Genomic DNA, 8,194 nt, shown 5'->3' with positions numbered 1-8,194 from the left:
TAAATAAATTATCAATTCATTTGCTCATACACATTCACACACACACACACACACACACACACACACACACACACTTAAAAAAACTAAACAAAAAAAACCGCGCCTCAAAAAGATTATCACCTGAAGCGTAACAGTTTTAGATAACACAGGTGCTGCAATCACAAAATAATATCCTTCAACTTTTCCCATTTTGTACATGATATGACTCTGCCCGGAAGGTTTATCTGAAGTCATACGATGCTACACTTTGCACATTATTTTGGGAAATTCAGCCCCGTTTAGCATCTGCCAAGTGACTTGGTTTATCGAAAGTCATACTATCCATCATTTTCACATGTGGGAAAATTCAGCCCTGTATTGCCTCTGCATAGAACATTTATAATAATAATAATAATAAATGAGCATTTATATAGCGCAACATCATAACTTTACAATTATGCTCTTTGCGCTTGACACATTTAAAATTAAAACACAGTTATACAAGCATTTACATCTACATTCATAGTCAACAACGCTTAATTAAAGCATACACCATCAAAGATACATTACAAAAGATTCTTCCACTAACTAAATAATAAAAACATGAATAAAATAGGTAGTGAAAAATCACTAAAACAACAAATAACACTAAAATTAAAACACAGTTATACAAGCATTTACATCTACATTCATAGTCAACAACGCTTAATTAAAAGCATACACCTTCAAACATACATTACAAAAGATTCTTCCACTAACTAAGTAATAAAAACATGAATAAAATAGGTGGTGAAAAATCACTAAAACAACAAATAACACTACATGTAGCCTACTGATGGACAGAGAAAACAAAATCAGGGGTTGTATTTCCTGAAGAGGTGCGTTTTAAGTGCTCGTTTGAATGCTTGGGGTCTGAAGTCATTATGCTACACTTCGCACATTTGGGAAATTCAGCCCTGTACTGTTTCAGCCCAGAGAGTTCTGAAGACATACTATGCTACACCTCAGTTGCACATTTGGGAAATTCAGTCCCGTATTGCCTCTGCGCAGACAGTTTATCGGAAGTCATAATTATTATGCTACACTTTCCACATGATACAAATTTCAACCCTCGATGTTCACCACCGAAAGAGTTTATCATTCTGAAGTCAACAGAAGCGTCTGGTTTGACGGTTTGTTCACACCGAGCAACGTTACTGAAGATGTGCAGGTAGCCAGCAAATCTCTGTTGCGCTGGCTTTTCTCTTCGGCGGTGGAGTTGTCAGCTTCCAGCTCCGCTTTGTTTACATTTTGCACCCCCCCCCTCCCAACCCACGCTCCCATCTGACTTTCATGTTCCAGCTCTTGTGGTTTACTACACATACTACATGTACAGTAGCACCCCTTTTAAAGACCTCACAAAAACCGGAGGGAGTCCGACAATGGGGGAAACTTTTACAGAGGTAATGAGCTGAACATCTGACACATCACGGTCTTTAAAAGAAGGTAGTCATGAATTGGGGGGGTCTTCAGAGGGGGGTCTTCATAGGGGGGTCTTCATAGGGGGTCTTCATAGGGGGTCTTCATAGGGGGGTCTTCAGAGGGGGGTCTTCAGAGGGGGGTCTTCATAGGGGGGTCTTCAGAGGGGGGTCTTCATAGGGGGGTCTTCAGAGGGGGGTCTTCAGAGGGGGGTCTTCATAGGGGGGTCTTCAGAGGGGGTTCCACTGTGTATATACTTACAGCCTGCTTCTTTCTCTGCATCTCTCTGTCTGTTTTTGCCCTCAGCGCATTGGCAGGCATAAAAATACCTACCTTCAGTCACACATATTTTTCACCTCTATCTGTTTTATTTTAGCCACAGGCACTGACCGTTTTTTGTGTAACATATTATAGTATGGCCACCTCAGGGCCGGACTAGGCTAAGAGGAGGGGGGGGGGGGTTGCCAGTGGTGGTCCAGGGGGATGTCCCCCCTGGCGGGGTGAAACGGCATAAAATAAACAATAATAAAAAATGTTTTAAATAAGTGAGGTACATGTAGGGGGGGGGGGGTTGCGCAACCCCCATACCCCCCCCCCCCCCCCCCGGTAATCCGGCCCTGCAGCTCTTGACTGCAGTTTTTTTCTCAATTCAAAACGATGTATTTACGTTCACACACAGGCGCTTGTATCAAAGTTTCAGGCGGACTCAGCCTCGATTCGATTGTACTGCCACCACGGACGTACCAGCTTTCAGTATGATAGAATGGTTGATAGACCAGGTTTAAGGGGCCACTAGGACTGGCACTTTGATATAAGCTCCTGTTGTTACGTTACACAGGTCTGACGAGAAGCACGACACAAGAGTCAACACGCGGAACCATTTTCAAGCGCCTGTGTTACTGGATGCCTCAGCCATGTTTGTCGCTCTCAGCCAATCAGAAAGGAGGGTTGGCTTGTCGCGCGAACAGCACAGTTGTTCCGTCTGTGGGAGTGTGAAAGAGGAAAGAGACACAGGATTATAACGGTTGCTGCCAATTTCTTTCTGCTGCTTGTCAGTTTCTACAGTGAAATTGCAACTGCTGTCAGTTTCCTTCTCAACGTGTGTGTGTGTGTTTTTCCGTGTCAGGTTCTTCCTGCAGCACACGTCAGTGTGTTTATCCGTGTCAGGTTCTTCCTGCAGCACACGTCAGTGTGTTTATCCGTGTCAGGTTCTTCCTGCAGCACACGTCAGTGTGTTTATCCGTGTTTGCAGTGGATTTGTCAAGTTTCGCGTGCACCAGGTAAGTCAAACCATAGACCTAGTTAGGCTAGTATATTAGGTCCCTGGTCAAACCATAGACCTAGTTAGGCTAGTATATTAGGTCCCTGGTCAAACCATAGACCTAGTTAGGCTAGTATATTAGGTCCCTGGTCAAACCGTGTGCTGTAGAAATAGTTTCTGTGAGGACGTAAACTCCCCCCTTTAGTTTCGTGTGCTGTTGTCAGTTGTCCATTCGAGTTGTGGCCAGTAGGCACAAATACAAAGGGGAAGGGTCAATCTTTGGGGCGGGTCTGTGTGTGTTCACATGCTGCCCTGTTTCGACCTCCTCGTCTCATCCTTTGTCTTTGCTCTGCACGCCCTTTTGGATAGCGGGCGAGAGGAGCGCAAGTTATAGTGGTGATTCTGTGGGGAGGTGTGTGCGTGTGTGTGTGCGTGTGTGTGTGTTTATGTATGTGTACTGTATGTGTGTGTGTGTTTATATTATGTGTACTGTGTGTGTGTGTGTGTGTGTGTGTGTGTGTGTGTGTGTGTGTGTGTGTGTGTGTGTGTGTTTGTAATGACAACTTATGGCACAATTAGACTAAGTGTGATACAGTACAGACTTATTGAAGGACGTTCCGAAAAACAAACAATCGCCGACCTTTGACACGTGCTTGCATTACATAATAAACGCCGTGCACGTTTGCATAATAGTGCATGGTCACGCACGCACACTCTCTCGCAGACTCTCTTTCTCTCTGTCTGTCGATGACGATGTAGACCAAACAGTGAGTTTCATTGAAAAACCGCCCGAACTGGGGTAACGGCAAACTAACCACCTCCACCCCCTCCCCCCCCACCCCCGCCAAAAGGGAACAAATAAGTGACTGGGAAAGTAACACGACTACAGGTTTCTCTAAGTGTTGCCCCCCTCCCCTCCCTTTCCCGCTCTCTCCCTCCTCTCCCCCTCCAATTACTGCATTTCCCCAGCCCCCTTATTCTCAATCCCTCACCGAGATTTATTCCACCATTGAAATAAATCATTCTTGAGCAGAAGGTACGTACGTGGTGAGTGGGGGTGGGGAGGGAGATACAGTATAACGATGTGGAGGACAGCACAATGGGGGAGATGAGAGCTGGCACGTGAGACTGAGGGAGGGGGTTGTACTTAGTGTGTAACAGTGTGTGTATGTGTGTGTGTGTGGGGGGGGGGGGAATTAGTACTGCGGGGACTGGGATGATGAGATTGATTCCCGTTTTAACGACTTGGCCTCTGGTCTGGTTTGGATGGATTACTGAGCTCACCAGCGATTCCTGCACAGGTGCACGTCGTTTGTTTACGTGAGAGTGGCAGCGGGCTTGCTGGCGGTGGCAGTGAAGGAAGAGAGAGGGAAAGAGGGAGGGAGAGAGAGAGGGAAAGAGGGAGGGAGAGAGAGAGAGTATTGATCTTGTCCTTCACGCTGGTATTGTAAAAGTGACAAGCAGCCTCTTGGTTTAATGATCATGTGTAATGTAGAAATCCATGATCGCCCGATTCCATCAGACCTTGCACTCCGCATGTCGCAGTATGCTCGGGTTACTCACACACTCCGCTGATTGCGTAGTCTCGTTTGAAAGATTAGTGAATGGGGAACGCTAGTTTTTCAATTAACCGCCCAGTTTTTCAATTAACCGTCCACTAGTCTACTGTTCTAGAGAGCTGAGGTTAAGTGGCTTTCTCTATTTTAATTTGCAACGACATGATTTGCAAATAAAAGTTGATTTCATGGATAACTGCCGTTTTAAATGATTTGCTATGTCTGTAGAAAGAAAATAGAACTTGTGCGCAGATTGATCCAATGATTGTCTACGTGTTGTAGAAGGCAAAATGCGGTACTCGCCCGACATGTGTGAGAAGCAGAGGATGTGACATGGATTGTAATTTGAAAAAGGGGTGGTGTGTGCGAAAAGGCAGAACATTGGTACTGTTTTTAATACGTTTGTTTCATTATTTTATTTGGGTATTAACAACATAAATCAAAAGATTACATTCCGTTTTCCATTTGATACACAATATTGCATTACAAAGACTGCAAATGACTCATAATTACTGGACCCAACTCTCCAGAACGACCCAGCTAATACATACTGATTTGTTGACGCTTGGTCGACTGAAACATAGGTTAAAACAAATGTTTCACAAGCGAAAGGTATAGTGTTGTGCAAATGGCCAGTTTGTAGCAGATTTACGTAGGAGTACACGGTCTTCTCACTCTCAGTTACAACATTTATATTTGTAAGACTAAGAGTTATAAGCTTACACAGTTGCAATGCTCTGTGTGACTTGGATAAAATGTCCTTCCGTGGATATTGTATAGAACATTGCACCATTTAACAAACTCGGCCTATATTTTGTGCAAGATACACTTGCAAGACAGTGCGAAGTTTGGATTTTGTTCGACCATTTTTGAGAAAAACAAATTGTGGAAAATGACAGCATGAAATTGAAAAGCAAATATCAAATACGGTAACAAAGTAGCTACAACTAAAAGTTACAAAAGTGCCAGACAGCCAGACAGTGGCTATTGCATGAGAATAGACACCTGTGCACAGCAAAATACCTGACTAGAGTGTAGTTGTCTGTCCAGACACCGATGATTACTACCTACAACGCGGCTAATAGGGAGTAACCATGATTGACCATCACACACACACTTTTACACGTACACACACACACTTTTACACATACACACACACACTTTTACACGTACACACACACACACTTTTACACGTACACACACACACTTTTACACGTACACACACACACACACTTTTACACGTACACACACACACACTTTTACACGTACACACACACACACTCTTTTACACGTACACACACACACTTTTACACGTACACACACACTTTTACACGTACACATGCGCGTAAAAAACCAGACAAAGGGACAGACGCACAACGTCTTCATACCTTCCTACATTACTGCAGCAGGTAAGAAAGAAACACGTCACATTATCAATCAATCAATCAATCAATCAATGACGCTTATATCGCGCATATTCCGTGGGTACAGTTCTAGGCGCTCTGCAGTGATGCCGTGTGAGATGAAATTTTATACGGCCAGTAGATTGCAGCAATTTCGGCGCATATTTACCTTTCACGGCCTATTATTCCAAGTCACACGGGTATAGGTAGACAATTATTAACTGTGCCTAAGCAATTTTGCCAGGAAAGACCCTTTTGTCAATCGTGGGATCTTTAACGTGCACACCCAATGTAGTGTACACGGGGGGAGGGTTCGGACACCGAAGAGAGTCTGCACACAAAGTTGACTCTGAAATAAATTTCCGCCGAACCTGGGATCGAACTCACGCTGACAGCGGCCAACTGAATACAAATCCAGCGCGCTACCAACTGAGCTATATCCCCGCCCATTATACCTGAGAATGGACAAGGATAAGAAAGAGAAGCGATGGCGGGGTTTAGTTGTGGTGGAGTTGATCATTCACCGTGTATGTGTGTGAGGGGAGGGGGGGCAGGTAGGTGGTGGTGGTCGGGGGGATCTGTTCACCTGTCAGTGGAAGCTGAGTGTCTGCACCTGAGGACCCCGGTCATTAGTGTCCAGACCCATTGCCCCCTGTGTGCAGGTATTCAGAAAACAGCAGCGTGTTGATAATGTAGACTTTGGCAGTTTTTGACTGGGTACTGTTTTATCGTGTGTGGGAGTGCCGTACATATGTATTTGTTTAGTTTACAAATAGTACAAGTTTGTTGTCTGTGTGCACTGAGTGTGCAGTAGTAACTGATCATTAACGCCAGAAATGTGTGTGTGTGTGTGTGTGTGTGTGTGTGTGAGAGAGAGAGAGAGAGAGAGAGAGAGAGAGAGAGAGAGAGAGAGAGAGAGAGAGAGAGAGAGAGAGAGAGAGAGAGAGAGAGAGAGAGAGAGAGAGAGAGAGAGAGAGAGAGAGAGAGAGTGTGTGAGAGAGAGAGAGAGAGAGAGAGAGAGAGAGAGAGAGAGAGAGAGAGAGAGAGAGAGAGAGAGAGAGAGAGAGAGAGAGAGAGAGAAAGAGAGAATGGCATCAAGTACTGACCTAAAACGAGGTCATGTCACCTCCGACCCATTGCAGAAGAATTCCAAAGTTGGTTTGTGGTTAACAGAAACTCTAGGCCCTATGTTAATAAAGTAGTAACACTCCTTAAATAACACGGTTTAAGCAAAACAACTAGGTTCCTACCTTAAAACGGAATGAGAGAGAGGGAGAGGGAGAGAGAGAGAGAGAGAGAGAGAGAGAGAGAGAGAGAGAGAGAGAGAGAGAGAGAGAGAGAGAGAGAGAGAGAGAGAGAGAGAGAGAGAGAGAGAGAGAGAGAGAGAGAGAGAGAGAGAAAGAGAGAGAGAAAGAGAGAGAGAGCGAGCAATTCCTTTCTGTTACAGAACTGTAATTTTGTTTTTGTTTCTTTATCATTGAAAAGCTTTCTTATTTTTGATAGCCTTCACGATTTGATTCATACTAAAACTGAAAACTCAGAATTGCTTGAAATAAGAATTATATGTTTGAAACACTGTATTGCACTAACATCTAGAACACTGTATTGCACTAACATCTAGAACACTGTATTGCACTAACACTGATGAACTTTTTTTCTTTCTTTTTTGTTTTGTTTGGGGGGGGGGGGGGGGGGAGAGAGTTTCTTTACGGCGTTTGTCGTACACGACCGACTGTCAACAAACACACACAAAATTCTCCTCTTACGGAAATTTGAGTCATGGTGGCTTAAAAATTAATTAATGACTTTGGTCATTAAAAATCTGAAAATTGTAAAAAAAATTATTTTTTTCTAAAACGATCCAAATTTACGTTCATCTCATTCTCCATCATTTGCTGATTCCAAAAACATATAAATATGTTATATTTGGATTAAAAACAAGCTCTGAAAATTAAATATATAAAAATTATTATCAAAATTAAATTTTTGAAATCAATTTAAAAACACTTTCATCTTATTCCTTGTCGGTTACTGATTCCAAAAACATATAGATATGATATGTTTGGATTAAAAACACGCTCAGAAAGTTAAAACAAAGAGAGGTACAGAAAAGCGTGCTATCCTTCTCAGCGCAAGTACTACCCCGCTCTTCCTGTCAATTTCACTGCCTTTGCCGTACGCGGTGGACTGACGATGCTACGAGTACGGTCTTGCTGCGTTGCATTGCGTTCAGTTTCATTCTGTGAGTTCGACAGCTACTTGACTAAATGTTGTATTTTCGCCTTACGCGACTTGTTTGTTTTAAGCTTTTATTAAGATAATTAATGGTAAAAACAATTCGTATTGTAAAGACGTAACGCATGATGAAATCAATAGTTACTCGTACCACATGTAGTAGTATTCATCAACATCATCGCAAAACAAGGCGTGCATGGGAGCTTCCTCGCCAGACAATCCAACCATGCGCTTCCAAGGGTTTCAATCCCGTGAACAAACATATCTCTTCTGTGATAAAAACAACATCAGAAACAAGACAG

The sequence above is a fragment of the Littorina saxatilis genome, linkage group LG12 (assembly GCF_037325665.1).
Source record: "Littorina saxatilis isolate snail1 linkage group LG12, US_GU_Lsax_2.0, whole genome shotgun sequence".
Classification (NCBI taxonomy): domain Eukaryota; kingdom Metazoa; phylum Mollusca; class Gastropoda; order Littorinimorpha; family Littorinidae; genus Littorina; species Littorina saxatilis.
This window is presented reverse-complemented; position numbering follows the sequence as displayed.